Here is a 25252-nt window from a genome sequence, read left to right as displayed (position 1 = left end):
TGAAGGAGAAACTATTCTATTTAAATTGTTTAGAACTGCTAGTGGGTTCTTTCACTGTCAAGAGTATTGTGAGGAATTCTTCTCCAGTTACAATTTTGATTCGCATGGACAACATCTCTGCAGTTTCGTTATTTAAACCGTTTAGGTGGTACGAAGTCCAGAGATCTGTCCAATATTACCAAAGAGTTCATTCATCTGTGTTTAGACAGGAATATTTCTGTGAAAGCAGAGTATATCCCAGGTCTTTAAAACACAGCAGCGGATTGGGGCTCCCGCTTTCTAATGGATTACAGCAATTGGAGACTCGACAGAGATGTTTTTCTTTCTCTGTCTCATCTTAGAGGTCCCTTCATTCTAAATCTCTTTGCGTCTCGTCTGAATTTCCAAATTCTCCCCTACTTCAGTTGGAGACCGGACCCAGAGGCAACGGCAATCGATGCTTTTCTTCAACTCTGGCCTCTTCAAGGAGCCTATGCTTTCCCCCCCTTTTCAATGATTTCGAGAACAATTTCAGTAGTTCGCAGAGACAAAATTTTTCTTCTTCTAATAATCCCCCTTTGGCCGACTCAACCTTGGTATCCTGCTCTTCTGGGAATGTCTTTCAAGCTTCCTATTCTTCTCCCTCATCTTCCACACTTGTTACCCAACCCAGAAGGAGATTTTCACAATCTCATTCTTCAAGAATCCCTTCGTCTCATCGCTTGGACAATTTCGGGGATTCCTCTCCTCTCGAAGGACTTTCTGAAGGGGCTAAGCCTCTCATGCGAGAATCTTGGCCTGCAGGCACCGAAAATCCTATTTTTATGCATGGACAAAGTGGTCTAGCTGGTGCATGGTTAGGAACTTGGATCCCCTTTCAGCGGATATGTCATATTATTAATTTTCTAACATCTCTTTTTGAATCTGGTCTAGCTTACAGATCTATCAATTTATATTGTTCTGCTATTTCAGCTAAACATATCTTATTAAATAATTTTCCTATTGGTCAACATCCCCTTATTTGTAGACTCTTAAAAGCCATTAGACTAAAACGCCCTCCTACTCCTAAATATAATTTCTTCTGGAACGTAGATATTTTCCCTTTTCAAATCTTGGCCTTCTAATAACTTGCTTTCTCTGAAAAAACTTACTGCAAAATTAGCTACTTTATTATGTCTTATTTAATTTCGTAGAGTTTCTGACGTTGGTGCTTTATATTTTATTTCTAAACTTTTTTCTCCTGAAGGTGTCACCTTTTTCTTATCTCCCAGAACTAAAACTTTTTCTTCCTCTATATTTTACCCTTATTTACCTTCTGAACCTTCTCTCTGTGTTGTTAAATGTTTTAAAGAGTATGAATCTAAAACCACCTCTTTTAAGATCGTCTTCTTCCAATCAACTTTTTATCTCCTTTATTCCTCCTCATGCTCCTGTCATTAATACTTCTATTTCTCGCTGGGTGAAATGGGTTATGAAAGAAGCTGGCATTGATATTTCTATTTTTCTGCCCATTCTGTCAGAGGTTCAGCCGCTTCCAAAGCTTTTCTTAAAGCGGCTCCTCTACAACAAATTCTAATTTCAGCAGATTGGTCTTCAGATTCTATTTTTAAACAATTTTATTTCAAGCCCATTCATCATCCAGCGACTAATTTATTTTGTTAGTTGCTTTAAACTAGCAAAATAGGAGTCTCTGGTCTTGTAATAAAAACAGAATTTATGCTTACCTGATAAATTACTTTCTCCAACGGTGTGTCCGGTCCACGGCGTCATCCTTACTTGTGGGATATCTCTTCCCCAACAGGAAATGGCAAAGAGTCCCAGCAAAGCTGGCCATATAGTCCCTCCTAGGCTCCGCCCACCCCAGTCATTCGACCGACGGACAGGAGGAAAAATATAGGAGAAACCATATGGTACCGTGGTGACTGTAGTTAGAGAAAATAATTCATCAGACCTGATTAAAAAACCAGGGCGGGGCCGTGGACCGGACACACCCGTGGAGAAAGTAAATTATCAGGTAAGCAAAAATTCTGTTTTCTCCAACATTGGTGTGTCCGGTCCACGGCGTCATCCTTACTTGTGGGAACCAATACCAAAGCTTTAGGACACGGATGAAGGGAGGGAGCAAATCAGGTTACCTAAACGGAAGGCACCACGGCTTGCAAAACCTTTCTCCCAAAAATAGCCTCCGAAGAAGCAAAAGTATCACATTTGTAAAATTTGGCAAAAGTGTGCAGTGAAGACCAAGTCGCTGCCTTACATATCTGGTCAACAGAAGCCTCGTTCTTGAAGGCCCATGTGGAAGCCACAGCCCTAGTGGAGTGAGCTGTAATTCTTTCAGGAGGCTGCCGTCCGGCAGTCTCATAAGCCAATCGGATGATGCTTTTAAGCCAAAAGGAAAGAGAGGTAGAAGTCGCTTTTTGACCTCTCCTTTTACCAGAATAAACAACAAACAAAGAAGATGTTTGTCTGAAATCTTTTGTAGCCTCTAAATAGAATTTAAGCACGGACTACGTCCAAATTGTGTAACAAACGTTCCTTCTTTGAAACTGGATTCGGACACAAAGAAGGTACAACTATCTCCTGGTTAATATTTTTGTTAGAAACAACCTTTGGAAGAAAACCAGGCTTAGTACGCAAAACCACCTTATCTGCATGGAACACCAGATATGGCGGAGAACACTGCAGAGCAGATAACTCAGAAACTCTTCTAGCAGAAGAAATAGCAACCAAAAACAAAACTTTCCAAGATAGTAACTTAATATCTATGGAATGTAAAGGTTCAAACGGAACCCCTTGAAGAACTGAAAGAACTAGATTTAGACTCCAGGGAGGAGTCAAAGGTCTGTAAACAGGCTTGATCCTAACCAGAGCCTGAACAAATGCTTGAACATCTGGCACAGCTGCCAGTCTTTTGTGTAGTAAGACAGATAAAGCAGAGATCTGTCCCTTTAGAGAACTTGCAGATAATCCTTTCTCCAAACCTTCTTGTAGAAAGGAGAGAATCCTAGGAATTTTTATCTTATTCTATGGGAATCCTTTGGATTCCCACCAACAGATATATATTTTCCATATCTTATGGTAAATCTTTCTAGTTACCGGTTTTCTGGCCTGAACCAGAGTATCTATCACAGAATCTGAAAACCCACGCTTCGATAGAATCAAGCGTTCAATCTCCAAGCTGTCAGCTGGAGGGAAACCAGATTTGGATGTTCGAATGGATCCTGAACAAGAAGGTCCTGTCTCAAAGGTAGCTTCCATGGTGGAACCGATGACATATTCACCAGGTCTGCATACCAAGTCCTGCGTGGCCACGCAGGAGCTATCAAGATCATCGAGGCCCTCTCCTGATTGATCCTGGCTATCAGCCTGGGAATGAGAGGAAACGGTGGAAATACATAAACTAGGTTGAAGGTCCAAGGGGCTACTAGTGCATCTACTAGAGTCGCCTTGGGATCCCTGGATCTGGACCTGTAGCAAGGAACCTTGAAGTTCTGACGAGACGCCATCAGATCCATGTCTGGAATGCCCCATAATTGAGTTATTTGGACAAAGATCTCCGGGTGGAGTTCCCACTCCCCCGGATGGAATGTCTGACGACTCAGATAATCCGCCTCCCAGTTTTCCACACCTGGGATGTGGATCGCAGACAGGTGGCAGGAGTGATCCTCTGCCCATTGAATTATTTTGGTCACTTCTTTCATCGCCAGGGAACTCCTTGTTCCCCCCTGATGATTGATATAAGCAACGGTCGTCATGTTGTCTGATTGGAATCTTATGAATCTGGCCTTTGCTAGTTGAGGCCAAGTCCTGAGAGCATTGAATATCGCTCTCAGTTCCAGAATGTTTATCGGGAGAAGAGACTCTTCCCGAGACCATAGACCCTGATCTTTCAGGGATTCCCAGACCGCGCCCCAGCCCACTAGACTGGCGTCGGTCGTGACAATGACCCACTCTGGTCTGCGGAAGCTCATTCCCTGGGATAGATTGTCCAGGGTCAGCCACCAACGGAGTGAATCTCTGGTCTTCTGATCTACTTGAATCATTGGAGACAAGTCTGTATAGTCCCCATTCCACTGTTTGAGCATGCACAGTTGTAATGGTCTTAGATGAATTCGTGCAAAAGGAACTATGTCCATTGCTGCAACCATCAACCCTACTACTTCCATGCACTGCGCTATGGAAGGACGAGGAACAGAATGAAGAACTTGACAAGTGCTTAGAAGTTTTGACTTTCTGACCTCTGTCAGAAAAATCCTCATTTCTAAGGAATCTATTATTGTTCCCAAGAAGGGAACTCTTGTCGACGGAGACAGAGAACTTTTTTCTATGTTCAGCTTCCATCCGTGTGATCTGAGAAAGGCCAGAACGATGTCTGTATGAGCCTTTGCTTTTGACAGGGACGACGCTTGTATTAGAATGTCGTCCAAGTAAGGTACTACTGCAATGCCCCTCGGTCTTAGAACCGCTAGAAGGGACCCTAGTACCTTTGTGAAAATCCTTGGAGCAGTGGCTAACCCGAATGGGAGGGCCACAAACTGGTAATGCTTGTCCAGAAAGGCGAACCTTAGGAACTGATGATGTTCTTTGTGGATAGGAATATGTAGGTACGCATCCTTTAGATCCACGGTAGTCATAAATTGACTTTCCTGGATAGTGGGTAGAATCGTTCGAATGGTTTCCATCTTGAACGATGGTACCCTGAGAAATTTGTTTAGGATCTTCAAATCCAAAATTGGTCTGAAAGTTCCCTCTTTTTTGGGAACTACGAACAGATTGGAATAAAATCCCATTCCTTGTTCCTTTATTGGAACTGGGTGTATCACTCCCATTTTTAACAGGTCTTCTACACAATGTAAGAACGCCTGTCTCTTTATTTGGTTTGAGGATAAGTGAGACATGTGGAACCTTCCCCTTGGGGGTAGTTCCCTGAATTCCAGGAGATAACCCTGAGAAACTATTTCTAGCGCCCAGGGATCCTGAACATCTCTTGCCCAAGCCTGAGCAAAGAGAGAGAGTCTGCGCCCCACTAGATCCGGTCCCGGATCGGGGGCTACTCCTTCATGCTGTTTTGTTAGCAGCGGCAGGCTTCTTGGCCTGCTTACCCTTGTTCCAGCCTTGCATCGGTTTCCAGGCTGGTTTGGGTTGTGAGGCATTATTACCCTCTTGCTTAGAGGATGCAGAATTAGAGGCCGGTCCGTTCCTGAAATTGCGAAAGGAACGAAAATTAGACTTATTCTTCGCCTTGAAAGGCCTATCTTGTGGAAGGGCGTGGCCCTTTCCCCCAGTGATGTCTGAAATAATCTCTTTCAATTCTGGTCCAAATAGAGTTTTACCTTTGAAAGGGATGTTAAGCAATTTTGTCTTGGATGACACATCCGCTGACCAAGACTTTAGCCAAAGCGCTCTGCGCGCCACGATAGCAAACCCTGAATTTTTCGCCGCTAATCTAGCTAATTGCAAAGCGGCATCTAAAATAAAAGAGTTAGCCAACTTAAGTGCGTGAACTCTGTCCATAACCTCCTCATATGGAGTCTCTCTACTAAGCGAGTTTTCTAGTTCCTCGAACCAGAACCACGCTGCTGTAGTGACAGGAACAATGCACGAAATGGGTTGTAGAAGGTAACCTTGCTGTACAAAAATCTTTTTAAGCAAACCCTCCAATGTCTTATCCATAGGATCTTTGAAAGCACAACTATCCTCGATAGGAATAGTAGTGCGTTTTTTTAGAGTAGAAACTGCCCCCTCGACCTTAGGGACTGTCTGCCATAAGTCCTTTCTGGGGTCGACCATAGGAAATAATTTCTTAAATATAGGGGGGGGGACAAAAGGTATGCCGGGCTTTTCCCACTCCTTACTCACTATGTCCGCCACCCGCTTGGGTATAGGAAAAGCGTCGGGGTGCACCGGAACCTCTAGGAACTTGTCCATCTTGCATAATTTCTCTGGAATGACCAAGTTGTCACAATCATCCAGAGTAGATAACACCTCCTTAAGCAGTGCGCGGAGATGTTCTAATTTAAATTTAAATGTCACAACATCAGGTTCAGACAAAACCTCCCTCATGGCCCCTTCAGATTGGTGTGAGGGTATGACAGAACAATTATCATCAGCGCCCTCCTGCTCTTCAGTGTTTAATACAGAGCAATCGCGCTTTCTCTGATAAGTAGGCATTTTGGATAAAATATTTGCTATGGAGTTATCCATTACAGCCGTTAATTGTTGCATGGTAATAAGCATTGGCGCGCTAGATGTACTAGGGGCCTCCTGTGTGGGCAAAACTGGTGTAGACACAGTAGGAGATGATGTAGTATCACGTTTACTCCCCTCATCTGAGGAATCATCTTGGGCAATTTCATTATCTGTGGCAGTACTGTCCTTACTTTGTTTGGACGCTATGGCACAATTATCACACAAATTTAAATTGGGAGACACATTGGCTTTCATACATATAGAACATAGCTTATCCGAAGGTACAGACATGTTAAACAGGCTTAAACTTGTCAATAAAGCACAAAAAACGTTTTAAAACAAAACCATTACTGTCTCTTTAAATTTTAAACAGAAAACACTTTATTACTGAATATGTGAAAAAGTATGAAGGAATTGTTCAAAAATTACCAAAATTTCACCACAGTGTCTTAAAGCATTAAGAGTATTGCACACCAATTTTCAGAGCTTTAACCCTTAAAATAACGGAACCGGAGCCGTTTACAAATTTAACCCCTTTACAGTCCCAGCTATAGCCTTTGCTGAGACCTAACCAAGCCCAGAGAGGAATACGATACCAATTGACGCCTTCTAGAAACTTTTCCAGCAACTTTCAGATCCTCACACATGCATCTGCATGCCCTGCTATCAAAAAAACAACTGCGCAGTAATGGCGCGAAAATGAGGCTCAGCCTACAACTAGGAAGGCCCCCTGACTGGAAAAGGTGTCTAACATAGTGCCTGCCGTTTAATAAACATTTGCCAGGTTTATAAATGTGAATTGTCAGCATAAATATGAATAAAATGCCCAAATAAAGCAATCGATTTAGCCCATAAAAATGTCTACCAGTTTTATAGCCCATATTAAGCCCTTTATTCTGTTTGTTTGACTAAGAAAATGGCTTACCGGTCCCCATGAGGGGAAATGACAGCCTTCCAGCATTACATGGTCTTGTTAGAAATATGGCTAGTCATACCTTAAGCAGAAAAGTCTGCTAACTGTTTCCCCCAACTGAAGTTACTTCATCTCAACAGTCCTATGTGGAAACAGCAATCGATTTTAGTTACTGTCTGCTAAAATCATCTTCCTCTCACAAACAGAAATCTTCATCCTTTTCTGTTTCAGAGTAAATAGTACATACCAGCACTATTTTAAAATAACAAACACTTGATAGAAGAATAAAAACTACATTTAAACACCAAAAAAACTCTTAACCATCTCCGTGGAGATGTTGCCTGTGCAACGGCAAAGAGAATGACTGGGGTGGGCGGAGCCTAGGAGGGACTATATGGCCAGCTTTGCTGGGACTCTTTGCCATTTCCTGTTGGGGAAGAGATATCCCACAAGTAAGGATGACGCCGTGGACCGGACACACCAATGTTGGAGAAATTCTGATTATCCTAACTTTGTGAAGGTATAATCTAGATTTTATTAAAGACACAGAGACAAGTATTTTCCCACCCTTCTGTCATTGTACCCTCCCTTTATTGTTTAATAGTATTAATAATTAATTTGATTTTCAGTTGCCAACCAATTATGAAGATCTACTTGAAGGTGGTTTCATTCCTCTCCATTCTTCGCTTCAATCAAGCCATTTCAGTTTTCAGAATATCTTCTCCTGGTTCAGAGAATCCTGTTTATCTCGTCCATCCCTTCGTCAAGGAATAAAAAGAAGTTTCTTCATTTCCGGCTGGATTTTGATTCTTCTGTTGGTTTTTCTTCTGTTATTTTTAATTTCTGGTTTTTCAGCGTCAGATAAGAAAGAGGAAGTTGGGGAACGTATTGGACAGTTTTTGGAAGCTATGACTCATCTCATTGGTCCATTTTTTCTGTGTTTTCCAAAGTATCCATCTCATTGGCTACTTATGTTAACTCTGCATTATCTTTATTGTTTTAATGTTGGATTCATTTACTTATGTATCCTTACTTTTAAAATGCTGCATTGAGTAGTATAAAGAAAGATATGCAAAATAGGAGTCTCTGTGTCTTTAATAAAATCTAGATTATATCTTCACAAAGTTAGGATAATCGGAATTTACTCCTATTATCAAATTTTCTTCATTCTCTTGGTATCTTTATTTGAAATGCAAGAATGTAAGTTTAGATGCCGGTGTTCTGTTAAGGGGCCAAACTTTTGAAAAGAGTGAACCATGTCACTTCCTGTGATACATCAGCTGTTGTACACATTTTGGCCTTAATGCACAGGCGCGCAAGCGTCATCACATACCTGACCGCATACGTCACTGGGAAAGTATTTAGACCTGTGAAATTCAGAAGCCTTTCTATAGTGCATGCGTGGGATTTTCTATCACAAATGGGGGGGGGGTTTATGGAAAGCTGTTTATTCGTCTCCTCGGCAATATTCTGAAGTCCACTGCAACTACTCCCATTAAGCTGAGTCTCTGTGCGTGCATGACAAACAGCCACTCGGGTATCGCCACTGCTTCTTCTGCTGATCCAATGCTTACTGCTACAACAAATGTTTAAACAATGACATTGAAGGGAGCCTGTGAAAAGCTGCATTGGATCAGCAGAAGAAGCAGTGGCGATAGCCGAGTGGCTGTTTGTCATGCACGCACAGAGACTCAGCTTAATGGGAGTAGTTGCAGTGGAGGGGCGGGCTTCTGAATATTGCCGAGGAGACAAATAAACAGCTTTCCATAAACCCCTCCATTTGTGATAGAAAATCCCACGCATGCGCTATAGAAAGGCTTCTGAATTTCACAGGTCTAAATAGTTTCCCAGTGACGTATGCGGCCAAGTATGTGATGATGCTGGCATGCATGCGCATTAGGGCCAAAATGTGTACAACAGCTGATGTAACGTCACAGGTAGTGACGTGGTTCGCTCTTTTCAAAAGTTCAGCCCCTTAACAGAACACAGGCCCATTTTTGTGAACACACTGTGTTGTTCTTGCTGATTGGTGGATAAATTCACCCACCAATAAACAAGTGCTTTCCATGGTCCTGAACCAAAAAATAGCTTAGATGCCCTTTTTTTCAAATAAAGAAAGCAAGAGAACGAAGAAAATTTGATAATAGGAGTAAATTAGAAAGTTGCTTAAATTTGCATGCTCTATCTGAATTTGGGTTCAGTGTCCCTTTAAACACTCGAAAGTCATACAGCACAGCTGTAAAAATCTGACTAGAAAATATCACCTGAACATCTCTATGTAAAAAAGAAAACATAATTTATGCTTACCTGATAAATTTATTTATTTCCGAATATGGTGAGTCCACGGAATCATTAATTACTAGTGGGAATATCACTACTAGCCAGCAGGAGGAGGCAAAGAGCACCACAGCAAAGCTGCTATATATGTCACTTCCCTTACCCATAACCTCCAGTCATTCAGCCGAAGGGAAAATGAAAAAAGAAGATAGCACAAAGGTGTAGAGGTGCCTGAGGTTTTAGTTAAAAATTACTGTCTTAAAATAAAGGGTGGGCTGTGGACTCACCATATCCGCAAATAAATAAATTTATCAGGTAAGCATAAATTAAGTTTTCTTTCCTAAGATATGGTGAGTCCACAGAATCATCAATTACTAGTGGGAACCAATACCCAAGCTAGAGTACACAGATGATTAGCGATGGACAAAACAGGTAACCTAAACAGAAGGCACCAATTCATGGAGAACCTTTCTCCCAAAAGATGCCTCAGCTAAGACAAAAATATCAAATTTGGAAAAAGTATGCAGAGAGGACCAAGTTGCAGCCTTGCAAATCTGTTCTACAGAAACTTCCTTCTTGAAAGCCCAAGAAGAAGGGACAGCCCTAGTAAAATGAGCTGAAATTCTCTCAGGAGGCTGCTGTCCAGCAATCTCATAAACGAACGCATTGTACTACTCAACCAAAGAGAAAGAGAAGTAGCTGAAGCTTTCTGACCTTTATGTTTCCCAGAGAAACAAACAGCAAACTGGCGACAATCCTTAGTCGCCTGTAGATAGAAAATAAAAGCACGCACAACAACAAAGTTGTGCAACAAACGTTCCTTATGAGAAGAAAGATAAGAACACAGAGAAGGAACAACAATTTTCTGATTAATATATGTATCCGAAACCAATTAGGAAAAAACCTAACTAGTACGAATAACCGCCTTAACTGCATGAAAGATAAGATAATGTGAATCACACTGCAAAACTTAGAGCTCCGAGACTCTCCAAGCAGAAAAGATAGCAATGAGAAACAAAACCTTCTACGATAACAACTTAAAGGGACACTGAACCCAATTTTTTTCTTTCATGATTCCGATAGAGCATGCAATTTTAAGCAACTTTCTAATTTACTCCTATTATAATTTTTTCTTCGTTCTCTTGCTATCTTTATTTGAAAAAGAAAGCATCTAAGCTTTTTTTTTTATTCAGAACTCTGGACAGCACTTTTTTTATTGGTGGATGAATTTATCCACCAATCAGCAAGGACAACCCAGGTTGTTCACCAAATATGGGCCGGCATCTAAACTTACATTCTTGCATTTAAAATAAAGATACCAGGAGAATGAAGAAAATTTGATAATAGTAAATTAGAAAGTTGCTCAAAATTTCATGCTCTATCTGAATCACGAAAGAAAAAATTTGGGTTCAGTGTCCCTTTAATATCTATGGAAAGTAAAGGCTCAAACAGGGCCTACTGCAAAACTTTAAGAACAAGGGTAAAACCCTAAGGGGGAGCAACCGACTTAAACACGTCCACCAGATGCTTATGTAGCAAAAAAGACAATGCAGAAAACTGACCCTTCAGGGTACTGACTGACAAACCCTTCTCCAGACCACCCTGGAGAAAGGATAAAAAAATCAGAAAAAACCCCGCTTAGACAAAACTAAGCATCCAATCTTCAAGCAGTTACCTTCAGAGATTTAGATGAAGGAAAAGACCAAGAATCAGAAGTCCTTCCTCAGAGGTAGCCTCCAAGGTGGAGAGACGACATTTCCACTAGGTCTGCATACCAGATCCTGCGAGGCCACGCAGGGCCTAATAAAATCACTGCCGCTCTCACCTGAAAATACGAGTAATGACTCCTGGAAAGAGAACAAACAGAGGAAAAAGGTATGCAAGACTGAAAACCAAGAAAAACATCAGAACATCTATCAGGACGGTCTGCGGATCAAATGACCATAAGCCGTACCTTTGAAACTTGGCATTCTGTCGCAACGCCTACAGAAGCCAACTCCTGAAACCCCTCATGTGAGGGTCTACCTAGAGAACACTTCCGGATGAAAATGCTTACTCCCCGGGATGAATTATCAGTCTGTTTAGAAGTCCGACTCCCAATTGTCCACCCCTGGAAAGTGGATGACCGACAGCAAATGTGAGCTTCCTCCCACTGAACAATCCAAGTCACCACCTACATGGCTAAGGAACCCCTAGTTCCTCCCTAATGGTTGATATAAACCCTTGAGATGATATTGTCCGACTGGAACCAAGCTAGGGACGACTGAGGTCAAGTCATCAGAGCACTGTGAATTGCTCTCAACTCCAAGATGTTTAAAGAGGAGAGCAGACTCTTCCGAGTCCATAATCCTTAAACAAGACCCAGACAGCTTACCAGCCCAGCAGGTTGGCATCCGTGGTCACATCACCCAGGAATATCTCCAGATGCACACGCCCGGAGATAGATACTCCTGAAAAAATACTACAGAAGAAAGTCTCTTGTCATCTGATCTAAATCTATCCTTTAAGACAGATCCGAAAGTTGGAAAATAGCAAAAGGAATTATGTCCATGGAATACCATCAGACCAATTCCCTCCATACACAGGGTCACAGAAAAGTGAAGAAATATCAACTGCAGCTAAATCCAAACTCCCAACCTCCTGGTTGCAAGATGGCTAAGCTATCCACCGGCCACTAGAGCTTACTGTTGGCCGGACAGAAGACTGCAGAGTGGGGAAAAGGAATAAATCCTTGATTTTCTGATCTCTGAAATACATCTCCTAGATAAAGACTCAAATAAGGTCCAAGCATACAGCACCTGGTGTTCCCAGGCGGTCTCCCATCCAGGTACTGACCAGACCTGACCCTGCATAACTTCCGAGATCAAACGAAATTGGGTGCATTCAGGGTATTGTGGCATTAGTCCCAAATAAATTACCCTTGTGGATAGAACAAGGGAACTCTTCTCTAGATTAATTTCCCATCCCCGGAAAAGAAGATTGGACAAGATCTCTTAAAAGAGAGCTCAAAATCAGGATGATACCTGAACTATATATTGTCCAGAAAAACACACTTGCAATATCCCAAGACCTAAAGTTCTGACTGGGATGGTGCAAACTAAGAAAACTAGAGAAGATTCTGATTAAGGAAACAATAAATCTCTCAGGTCTAAGTTCGTTATGAACAGGTCCACTAGAACCAAAGGAGAAAGGATACTACTTTGAAGGACAGAACCTGAAATATATGAGGTAAATACCTATATCCCTTTCCCAAACTGGGACTGGAACTGTCACTCCCAGAGATGAAGACCCTGAATCCAGTTCAAGGAATGCCTATCATCCAACTTGGATTGCAGATACTATAGAAAGAGAAATTTGCCCCTGGGAGGAAATCTTATACTGGACTCGAAAAGGCATGACCCAAACAAAGTCTCATCCTTAAAAGGAGACACTAGAAGCTTGTATTTTGAGAAAACAGAAAGAATTGAATCTTCAACTGCAGAACTATAAAGCCTTGGCTGTACCACTAAACCTTCTCAGCTGACCATAGATTTCAGTCACAATGCCCGGCGGCTAGTACAGCAAGTCTAATAAGACAAGACATTGCTCTAAATGAACAATTTTAACCTCCAGCTTCTTACCTATGTCAGAAAGAAAACTAGATTATCTCTGCAGAGATCTAAGTTCTCTGATTAAAAGTAGAAAGTTCCCTTCTACTAAAAACACTGTGCATTTCAAGAGAGATAGCGACAGGAAATCCTAAAAAGGACATGAGACAGGGAGAAATATCCCCAGATTCTCTATAACAATCCTGTGAACATCTCACAGCATGTCTAGAACCCTTCCAGAGAGGAAAGAAAAATATAGAACTGATAAAGTTCACAAAACTCAGAAGGAAAGACAACGATAGGGATCGTGTCATCCAGTCAGCCAAGACCTCCTGACAATATAAGAGGCTTTGAAGCAAACAACTGAAGGATACCACTTCAGTAACAGATAAAGGAATTATACTGTCCAGATCTGAGATTTCAGCCTCGGAAACTACCGGCGAATCCTCCTCACTAACTTGGAAGAAGACAAACCTGCGTAGCAGCATGTGGAGCAGAAACCCTCTTATCTGAGACTTAAAATGTCCTCTTGCCTTTTCCCTGAAGTAAAGGAAAACAGACCAAGCTACAGATACCGCAGAAAATACCTGAGCTTGCAACTTCTGTAAGCAAATACACTCCTCCAGGAGATTGAGAGGAACCACAGGGCACTGCTGTGACGCCATATAGGCTTGGGACATAAAAGGAGAAAGCTGTGGCAGTGCCTTAACAGTAACATCCTTTGAGACATAAAGTTCAAACCAAACTGTACATTTAATAGCATTTGCGAAATCAGAGGTACAGAAAAAAAAAATGTTTAAATCAATTCTTAGTTGAGCAAGCCTTCCATACAACTTCAGCATCAGTAGAAGAAATTATACTGCCTGAATCCGAAATTTCACCCTCAGATGCACCCAAAGAATCTTCATCCTCAGACTGTCACTTCTGAGAGGAAATACTTTGATTAGCCAGTTCAGGATCAGAAACCTTACTTACTGTTTCTTAAAATGTCTTTTTGCGTTTTCCCTGCAACATGGGAAAAAGCAGACAGCGCCTCAGATACCGCAGAAGATACCTGGGCAGCAATATCTTACAAAATAACTCCAGGCGGAGCATGAGAGGAAACGCAGGGCACTGCATGTACATATGAATAGGATTGGGACGCTTGAGGAGAAAGCTGCAGCACATCTGAAACAGGAGACTCCTGAACAGCATCCACCTTAGCTAATGATGGCTCAGGGTCAAAAAGTCTATTTCTATAAGCTAAAGTTCTTTTAATACATGAAGAACAAAAAGGTGGTTCCACCTGGGCATCAAAACATAAGCTACAGGTAACATTCTGCACAGCCTCCTAATCCATAATACAAAAAGAAGCAAATAAAAAAAATAATTTTTTTTTTTTTTTTTTATCTTTTAACAAAGTATATAATACAGAACCAAAAAAAACGTTTTTAAATAAATGTTCCCTTTAAATTTACCAAATCAAGAAAACAAACCCCAGGTAACACTCTACACCTCAGCAGAATTACTACCTGTCCTGCAACCCGCGACAAACTGAGGAAAAAAACGATCCCGTTTACAATCCAGATTTCCAGAGAAGCAAAAACAGCAAGAAGCCTTCTAAACAGCAGAGCCAAATATGATATGGGCACCTCACTCTTACAGGAAGTGAAAAAAGTGCCAAAAAAACCTCTGACATCACAGAATCAGAACCTTCCTAAAAGAGGCGGTCCTACAGCTGACAAAAAAGCCATTTTTTTTTTAAACAACTTTCTTGAAAAACAGGCTTAAAAACAAACAATAACCCCCCCCCCCCCCCAAAAAAAGTACATAATCTGTTACTAAAAACGGATCCTCACTGAGCCATCAATAACATAAATAACTCCTCACACTAGCAGTGCCTGCAAAAAACTGCCATAAAAACCTGCACCCTGACAGGCGAATAATAAAAAACGTCCCTGCAGCGTTTCAGCTGAATAAGTGCCACATTTTTCCCTGGTACATAGAAAAATAAAACTGACACCTCAATATTTATCTGTCCGGCAGAAGGACAGCTCATCTGGTTTGAGAGGATGCCATCCCTCACATGGACCTGTGGAAATACAGAAAGACTTTAGAAAGATCAGAGCAAACCTACTCTGCTTTAAAATAAAAAAATCTTGATTGTAGATCAGACACCAAAATGTCACCTTCTCCTTGCACAGCAGGCAAAGAGAATAACTAGAGGTTATGGGTAAGGGAAGTGACATATATAGTAGCTTTGCTGTGGTGCTTTTTGCCTCCTCCTGCTGGCCAGGAGTGATATTGCCACTAGTAATGTATGATTCCGTGGACTCACATATCTTAGGAAAGAAAGATATTTTACCTCAAAATGTCTTAAGTATTCACACCCCAATGTAAAGGGCTTTAAGCAGCAAATCAGTATGCCTGTCCCGGGACCGGCAAGGGAGTGAGCCTCATGCACACTCATGTTATTTCCCTATTCAGTTTAAGGGGGTTTACTATGAAATCTCATGAGAGTTAAGTCAAATCTCATGAGATCACAGTAAAAGAGGTCATGGCCTCAGCACTGCTGATTGGCTGCTGTTAATGTCTTCCTTTTTAAACAGCACTTATTCTGGTTAGCTGAGGAAGTTGTGAGGTAAAATATCTTCCTTTTTTAAAATTGCATGGCCTTATATAGGGTAAACTAGTGTATAATAATAAGTATTTATTATTATTATGCAGGTATTTATTTCCCTTGAAGTGCTTTCATTCTTTTTCTCATGAAAATGTGAACATGGTCAAATGAATACCTGCAAAACTCCATCAACACACATGGCACTGTTATCGCAACAAACATTGTTATATTAATATACTTTATAACTTTTAAACTTGCCTGTTTCTAACCTTCATGGGCCAACCCTCCGTTCAGTGCTTTTTTTTTTTTAGCTTATTACAATCTTGTACTACAAACAATAACATTTTCCAGCCACCGAGTATCTTTTTAAAAGACCTTTATTTTCTTAGGTAGGGTCCATAAGTATAACAAACAAACAACGTTTCAAACCTGCAATAGGTTCTTAGTCATGTCATGTTTGTTATACTTATGGAACCTGCCTAAGAAAATAAAGGTCTTTTAAAAGAAATTTTGATTGTTTGCAGTTGAGTGGAGACCTGGCTAGTCTCTTTCCTTGCCCCATTCTGGAGAGTGTGCTGTCTTCCCGCGAGGATAAAAATCTTGTACTACAGCCAGACAGTGCTAGTTCATGTATTCCCTATGGATAACATTGTACTCACTCCTGTGGAGAATGATAATGGGTACACAAGAACAAGCACTAATTGGCTAAAATGCAAGATTGTAAAAAGCTTAAAAAAAAAAGCACTGATATAAGGTGCAGTCTGCAGAGGCTTAGATACAAAGTAATCATAGAGGTAATAAGTATATTAATATAACAGTGTTGGTTATGCAAAACTGGGGAATGGGTAATAAAGCAATTATCTATATTTTTAAACAATAACACTTTAAAGTAGATCATTTAAAATCACTAATATAATTTGTAGGTCGTTATAGAAAAAAATCTAAGGACAATATAGGTATATTAAAATGTGTGGAGGGTAGCATGGTTAACAGTGACAGGGAGAAGGCTGAGGTACTAAACCAGTTTTTTTCTTCAGTATACACAAGATGGGAACCAATGGAGGATACTTTGGAACAAACTAGAACATGCCAGCCCATACCATTAACTGGGTTATGTCTAGAGGATATCAGGAAAAAACTGGATAATATTAAGGTAAATAAAATTCGGAATTCAGACTAATTTTGTCTGATTCGGCGATTCAGATGCATCTGAATTTCTGAATCGGCATATCCCGAAAAATTCAGAAAATGAATACATTAGTTTCCGAATTTTCGGATACCTTATTCATATTCAGAGTTTTTCATTGTTCCTAAACTGCAGTTCCCCGATACTAACTCTAAGTCTATAATAAAGGTATTAACCCCCCAAACCACCATTCCTCGACATCGCAGACACTAACTAAAGTTATTAACCCTTAAACCGCCTTCCCGAAACATCGCCCACACGAACTAAACCTGTTAACCCCTAAACCGCACCCCCCATATCGCCAACACGAACTAAACCTATTAATCCCTAAACTGCACGCCCCCCACATTGCCGACACAAACTAAACCTATTAACCCCTAAACCGCACCCCCTCCCATCGCCAACACTAACTAAACCTATTAACCCCTAAACTGCCATCCCGAAACATCGTAGACACAAACTAAACCTATTAACCCCTAAACCGCACCCCCCATCGCTAACACAAACCAAACCTATTAACCCCTAAACCGCACGCCCCCCAACATCGCCGACAGGAACTAAACCTATTAACCCCTAAACTGCCATTCCGAAACATCGCTGATACAAACTAAACCTATTTACCCCTAAACCGCAACCCCCCCACATCTCCGCCACTACATAAAGCTATTAACCCCTAAACCGCACCCCCAACTCGCCAACACTAGCTAAACCTATTAACCCCTAAACCGCCGTTCCAAAAAATCGCTGACACTAACTAAAGCTATTAACCCCTAAACTGCCGTTCTTAAACATCGCTAATACTAACTAAACCTATTAACCCCTAAACCACCAGCCTCTCTATCGCAACAACCTAAATTTAACTATATTACCACCTAAACTCTAACTTTAAACCTAACCCTAACCATAACCCTAAACCTAACTCTAACACCCCCTAACTTTAACATAATAATTGTAACTTTAATTTAGTTTAATTTTAATTAACTAAATAATACCTATTTAAATCTAAATACAAAGTAACTTACCTGTGAAATAAAACCTAAGCTAGCTACAATATAACTAGTAAAAAATAGTTATTAACTATTTACTAACTACCTAGTTAAAATGTCCCTTTGTAGGGCATTGCCCTAAAGAAATCAGCTCTTTTCCTACAAAAGAAAAACACAAAGACACACTAACATTACAAACCCCCACACCCCAAACCCACAAAATAAAAATAAAGTTAAACCTAATCTACCCATTGCCCTGAAAAGGGCATTTGTATGGGCATTGTCCTTAAAAGGGCATTCAGCTCTTTTCCTGCAAAGTCCAGGAGGAGGTCCTGGCGGAGGTCCATCAATACGACGTGGAGGTCCTCTTCATGCGATTGTCCGCCGCACACTGAAGATTGAAATGCAAGGTACCCCTATTTTTTGCATTTCTATTGGCTGAAAATTTTAAATTAGCCAATAGGAATTAGGGCTGCTAAAATCCTATTGGCTGTTCAAATCAGCCAATAACACTTAAATAGGATTTAAGCAGCTCTCATTCCTATTGGTTGATTCAATGCAATGGTACCCCCAGTATAAAAGGGGTACCTTGTATTTCAATCCTCAGTGTGCGGCAGATGATCGCATGAAGAGGACTTCCTCGTTGGATCAATGGACCTCCGTCTGGACCTCCGCCTTCGCGCATTGCCATTCTGCCTCCACAGGAATGAAGAAAATGTTGGTCCTGCGATGGATGAAGATGGAGCCGCCTGGATAAAGATGGTTCACGCGGGACTTCAACAACTGTGAGTACCTAAAGAGGGGTTAGTGTTAGTTTTTTTTAAGGTTTTTTGGGGTGTTTTTTTTTAGATTAGGGTGGGCACTCGTAAAAGAGCTGAATGCCCTTTTAAGGGCAGTAAAAGAGCCAAATGCCCTATTCAGGGAAATTACCATACAAATGCCCTTTTCAAGGCAATGGGTAGATTAGGTTTTTTTTATTTTGTGGGTTTGGGGGTTTGTAATGTTAGTGGGTCTTTGTATTTATTTGTGAGCAAAAGAGCTGATTCTTTAGGGCAATTCCCTACAAAAGGCCCTTTTAAGGGCAAATGGTAGTTTATTATAGATCAGGTTTTTTATTTTGGTGTTGTTTTTTTAATGGGTATTAGAATAGGAATAATTTTTATTATTTTTGATAATTACTTTGTTTTGTGTAATGTTTTTTTTTTTTCGTTTTGGCGTATGTTTTTTTTAGAATAGCCATTTTTTCTTTTTAATGGGCAGCAAAAGAGCTGAATGCCCTTTTAAGGGCAATGTCTATACAAATGCCCTTTTCAGGGCAATGGGTAGATTAGGTTTAACTTTATTTTTATTTTGTGGGTTTGGGGGTTTGTAGTGTTAGTGGGTCTGTGGGGTTTTTTGTAGGAAAAGAGCTGACTCTTTAGGGCAATGTCCTACAAAAAGGCCATTTTAAGGGCCCTTGGTAGTTTATTATAGATTAGGGATTTTTTTATTTTGGGGTGTTTATAAGTGTAATTATAAGTGTAAGCATGTGTGTGTTTATATGTGTAATAATATGTGTACGTGTAATTATATGTGTAAGTATGTGTGCGTGTAATAATGTGTAATTATGTGCATGTGTGTGTGTGTGTAATTATATGTGTAAGTATACGTGCATATGTGTATGTGTAAATATGTGTAATTATTTGTCTAAGTGTTTGTGTAAATATATGTGTGTGTGTATGTGTAATTATATGTGTTTGTAATTATCGGCTAGATTACGAGTTTTGCAGTATGAGGGGTGCGGTATTAACTTGCACGTTATTGTCACCGCTCACTTACCCACAGCACTGGTATTACAGGTTTTCATAAACCCGGCGTTAACAGGCAAGAAGTGAGCGTAGAGCAAAATTGAGCTCCATACCGCACTCCAATATCAGCACTGCTTAAGGCAGCGGTGAGCTGGTTTTACGTGCTCGTGCACGATTTCCCCATAGACATCAATGAGGAGAGCCGGCTGAACACCTGCAAAAAAGCAGTGTAAAGCTCAGTAACGCAGCCCCATTGATTCCTATGGGGAAACAAATGTTATGTTTACACCTAACACCTTAACATGAACCCCGAGTCTAAACACCCCTAATCTTACACTTATTAACCCCTAATCTGCTGCCCCCGACATCGCCGATACCTACATGGCTAAGGAACCCCTAGTTCCTCCCTAATGGTTGATATAAACCCTTGAGATGATATTGTCCGACTGGAACCAAGCTAGGGACGACTGAGGTCAAGTCATCAGAGCACTGTGAATTGCTCTCAACTCCAAGATGTTTAAAGAGGAGAGCAGACTCTTCCGAGTCCATAATCCTTAAACAAGACCCAGACAGCTTACCAGCCCAGCAGGTTGGCATCCGTGGTCACATCACCCAGGAATATCTCTAGATGCACACGCCCGGAGATAGATACTCCTGAAAAAATACTACGGAAGAAAGTCTCTTGTCATCTGATCTAAATCTATCCTTTAAGACAGATCCGAAAGTTGGAAAATAGCAAAAGGAATTATGTCCATGGAATACCATCAGACCAATTCCCTCCATACACAGGGTCACAGAAAAGTGAAGAAATATCAACTGCAGCTAAATCCAAACTCCCAACCTCCTGGTTGCAAGATGGCTAAGCTATCCACCGGCCACTAGAGCTTACTGTTGGCCGGACAGAAGACTGCAGAGTGGGGAAAAGGAATAAATCCTTGATTTTCTGATCTCTGAAATACATCTCCTAGATAAAGACTCAAATAAGGTCCAAGCATACAGCACCTGGTGTTCCCAGGCGGTCTCCCATCCAGGTACTGACCAGACCTGACCCTGCATAACTTCCGAGATCAAACGAAATTGGGTGCATTCAGGGTATTGTGGCATTAGTCCCAAATAAATTACCCTTGTGGATAGAACAAGGGAACTCTTCTCTAGATTCATTTCCCATCCCCGGAAAAGAAGATTGGACAAGATCTCTTAAAAGAGAGCTCAAAATCAGGATGATACCTGAACTATATATTGTCCAGAAAAACACACTTGCAATATCCCAAGACCTAAAGTTCTGACTGGGATGGTGCAAACTAAGAAAACTAGAGAAGATTCTGATTAAGGAAACAATAAATCTCTCAGGTCTAAGTTCGTTATGAACAGGTCCACTAGAACCAAAGGAGAAAGGATACTACTTTGAAGGACAGAACCTGAAATATATGAGGTAAATACCTATATCCCTTTCCCAAACTGGGACTGGAACTGTCACTCCCAGAGATGAAGACCCTGAATCCAGTTCAAGGAATGCCTATCATCCAACTTGGATTGCAGATACTATAGAAAGAGAAATTTGCCCCTGGGAGGAAATCTTATACTGGACTCGAAAAGGCATGACCCAAACAAAGTCTCATCCTTAAAAGGAGACACTAGAAGCTTGTATTTTGAGAAAACAGAAAGAATTGAATCTTCAACTGCAGAACTATAAAGCCTTGGCTGTACCACTAAACCTTCTCAGCTGACCATAGATTTCAGTCACAATGCCCGGCGGCTAGTACAGCAAGTCTAATAAGACAAGACATTGCTCTAAATGAACAATTTTAACCTCCAGCTTCTTACCTATGTCAGAAAGAAAACTAGATTATCTCTGCAGAGATCTAAGTTCTCTGATTAAAAGTAGAAAGTTCCCTTCTACTAAAAACACTGTGCATTTCAAGAGAGATAGCGACAGGAAATCCTAAAAAGGACATGAGACAGGGAGAAATATCCCCAGATTCTCTATAACAATCCTGTGAACATCTCACGGCATGTCTAGAACCCTTCCAGAGAGGAAAGAAAAATATAGAACTGATAAAGTTCACAAAACTCAGAAGGAAAGACAACGATAGGGATTGTGTCATCCAGTCAGCCAAGACCTCCTGACAATATAAGAGGCTTTGAAGCAAACAACTGAAGGATACCACTTCAGTAACAGATAAAGGAATTATACTGTCCAGATCTGAGATTTCAGCCTCGGAAACTACCGGCGAATCCTCCTCACTAACTTGGAAGAAGACAAACCTGCGTAGCAGCATGTGGAGCAGAAACCCTCTTATCTGAGACTTAAAATGTCCTCTTGCCTTTTCCCTGAAGTAAAGGAAAACAGACCAAGCTACAGATACCGCAGAAAATACCTGAGCTTGCAACTTCTGTAAGCAAATACACTCCTCCAGGAGATTGAGAGGAACCACAGGGCACTGCTGTGACGCCATATAGGCTTGGGACATAAAAGGAGAAAGCTGTGGCAGTGCCTTATCAGTAACATCCTTTGAGACATAAAGTTCAAACCAAACTGTACATTTAATAGCATTTGCGAAATCAGAGGTACAGAAAAAAAAAATGTTTAAATCAATTCTTAGTTGAGCAAGCCTTCCATACAACTTCAGCATCAGTAGAAGAAATTATACTGCCTGAATCCGAAATTTCACCCTCAGATGCACCCAAAGAATCTTCATCCTCAGACTGTCACTTCTGAGAGGAAATACTTTGATTAGCCAGTTCAGGATCAGAAACCTTACTTACTGTTTCTTAAAATGTCTTTTTGCGTTTTCCCTGCAACATGGGAAAAAGCAGACAGCGCCTCAGATACCGCAGAAGATACCTGGGCAGCAATATCTTACAAAATAACTCCAGGCGGAGCATGAGAGGAAACGCAGGGCACTGCATGTACATATGAATAGGATTGGGACGCTTGAGGAGAAAGCTGCAGCACATCTGAAACAGGAGACTCCTGAACAGCATCCACCTTAGCTAATGATGGCTCAGGGTCAAAAAGTCTATTTCTATAAGCTAAAGTTCTTTTAATACATGAAGAACAAAAAGGTGGTTCCACCTGGGCATCAAAACATAAGCTACAGGTAACATTCTGCACAGCCTCCTAATCCATAATACAAAAAGAAGCAAATAAAAAAAAAATTTTTTTTTTTTTTTTATCTTTTAACAAAGTATATAATACAGAACCAAAAAAACGTTTTTAAATAAATGTTCCCTTTAAATTTACCAAATCAAGAAAACAAACCCCAGGTAACACTCTACACCTCAGCAGAATTACTACCTGTCCTGCAACCCGCGACAAACTGAGGAAAAAAACGATCCCGTTTACAATCCAGATTTCCAGAGAAGCAAAAACAGCAAGAAGCCTTCTAAACAGCAGAGCCAAATATGATATGGGCACCTCACTCTTACAGGAAGTGAAAAAAGTGCCAAAAAAACCTCTGACATCACAGAATCAGAACCTTCCTAAAAGAGGCGGTCCTACAGCTGACAAAAAAGCCATTTTTTTTTTAAAACAACTTTCTTGAAAAACAGGCTTAAAAACAAACAATAAACCCCCCCCCCCCAAAAAAAAAGTACATAATCTGTTACTAAAAACGGATCCTCACTGAGCCATCAATAACATAAATAACTCCTCACACTAGCAGTGCCTGCAAAAACTGCCATAAAAACCTGCACCCTGACAGGCGAATAATAAAAAACGTCCCTGCAGCGTTTCAGCTGAATAAGTGCCACATTTTTCCCTGGTACATAGAAAAATAAAACTGACACCTCAATATTTATCTGTCCGGCAGAAGGACAGCTCATCTGGTTTGAGAGGATGCCATCCCTCACATGGACCTGTGGAAATACAGAAAGACTTTAGAAAGATCAGAGCAAACCTACTCTGCTTTAAAATAAAAAAATCTTGATTGTAGATCAGACACCAAAATGTCACCTTCTCCTTGCACAGCAGGCAAAGAGAATAACTAGAGGTTATGGGTAAGGGAAGTGACATATATAGTAGCTTTGCTGTGGTGCTTTTTGCCTCCTCCTGCTGGCCAGGAGTGATATTGCCACTAGTAATGTATGATTCCGTGGACTCACATATCTTAGGAAAGAAAGATATTTTACCTCAAAATGTCTTAAGTATTCACACCCCAATGTAAAGGGCTTTAAGCAGCAAATCAGTATGCCTGTCCCGGGACCGGCAAGGGAGTGAGCCTCATGCACACTCATGTTATTTCCCTATTCAGTTTAAGGGGGTTTACTATGAAATCTCATGAGAGTTAAGTCAAATCTCATGAGATCACAGTAAAAGAGGTCATGGCCTCAGCACTGCTGATTGGCTGCTGTTAATGTCTTCCTTTTTAAACAGCCCTTATTCTGGTTAGCTGAGGAAGTTGTGAGGTAAAATATCTTCCTTTTTTACAATTGCATGGCCTTATATAGGGTAAACTAGTGTATAATAATAAGTATTTATTATTATTATGCAGGTATTTATTTCCCTTGAAGTGCTTTCATTCTTTTTCTCATGAAAATGTGAACATGGTCAAATGAATACCTGCAAAACTCCATCAACACACATGGCACTGTCTCATATAATGACTTGACAGGCAGAACATTTCTTAAAGGGACTGTCTACTTGATTTTTTGTTATCGCAACAAACATTGTTATATTAATATACTTTATAACTTTTAAACTTGCCTGTTTCTAACCTTCAGGGGCCAACCCTCCGTTCAGTGCTTTTTTTTTTTTAGCTTATTACAATCTTGTACTACAAACAATAAAATTTTCCAGCCACCGAGTATCTTTTTAAAAGACCTTTATTTTCTTTGGTAGGGTCCATAAGTATAACAAACAAACAACGTTTCAAACCTGCAATAGGTTCTTAGTCATGTCATGTTTGTTATACTTATGGAACCTGCCTAAGAAAATAAAGGTCTTTTAAAAGAAATTTTGATTGTTTGCAGTTGAGTGGAGACCTGGCTATTCTCTTTCCTTGCCCCATTCTGGAGAGTGTGCTGTCTTCCCGCGAGGATAAAAATCTTGTACTACAGCCAGACAGTGCTAGTTCATGTATTCCCTATAGATAACATTGTACTCACTCCTGTGGAGAATGATATTGGGTACACAAGAACAAGCACTAATTGGCTAAAATGCAAGATTGTAAAAAGCTTAAAAAAAAAAAAAAAAGCACTGATATAAGGTGCAGTCTGCAGAGGCTTAGATACAAAGTAATCATAGAGGTAATAAGTATATTAATATAACAGTGTTGGTTATGCAAAACTGGGGAATGGGTAATAAAGCAATTATCTATATTTTTAAACAATAACACTTTAAAGTAGACCATTTAAAATCACTAATATAATTTGTAGGTCGTTATAGAAAAAAATCTAAGGACAATATAGGTATATTAAAATGTGTGGAGGGTAGCATGGTTAACAGTGACAGGGAGAAGGCTGAGGTACTAAACCAGTTTTTTTCTTCAGTATACACAAGATGGGAACCAATGGGGGATACTTTGGAACAAACTAGAACATGCCAGCCCATACCATTAACTGGGTTATGTCTAGAGGATATCAGGAAAAAACTGGATAATATTAAGGTAAATAAAATTCGGAATTCAGACTAATTTTGTCTGATTCGGCGATTCAGATGCATCTGAATTTCTGAATCGGCATATCCCGAAAAATTCAGAAAATGAATACATTAGTTTCCGAATTTTCGGATACCTTATTCATATTCAGA

The 25252-nt window shown here is 40.5% G+C and overlaps 2 pseudogenes; both read right to left on the bottom strand.

Annotated features, from left to right (window-relative positions):
* Positions 1-12144: 12144 nt before the first annotated feature.
* LOC128646249 (uncharacterized) lies at positions 12145-12263 on the bottom strand (annotated as a pseudogene).
* An 8230-nt stretch (positions 12264-20493) lies between these two features.
* LOC128646247 (uncharacterized) lies at positions 20494-20612 on the bottom strand (annotated as a pseudogene).
* Positions 20613-25252: the final 4640 nt, after the last annotated feature.

The sequence above is a fragment of the Bombina bombina genome, chromosome 1, assembly GCF_027579735.1.
Source record: "Bombina bombina isolate aBomBom1 chromosome 1, aBomBom1.pri, whole genome shotgun sequence".
Classification (NCBI taxonomy): Eukaryota; Metazoa; Chordata; class Amphibia; order Anura; family Bombinatoridae; genus Bombina; species Bombina bombina.
Note: the sequence above shows the minus strand (reverse complement) of the source record. Positions and strands in the feature narration are given on the sequence as shown.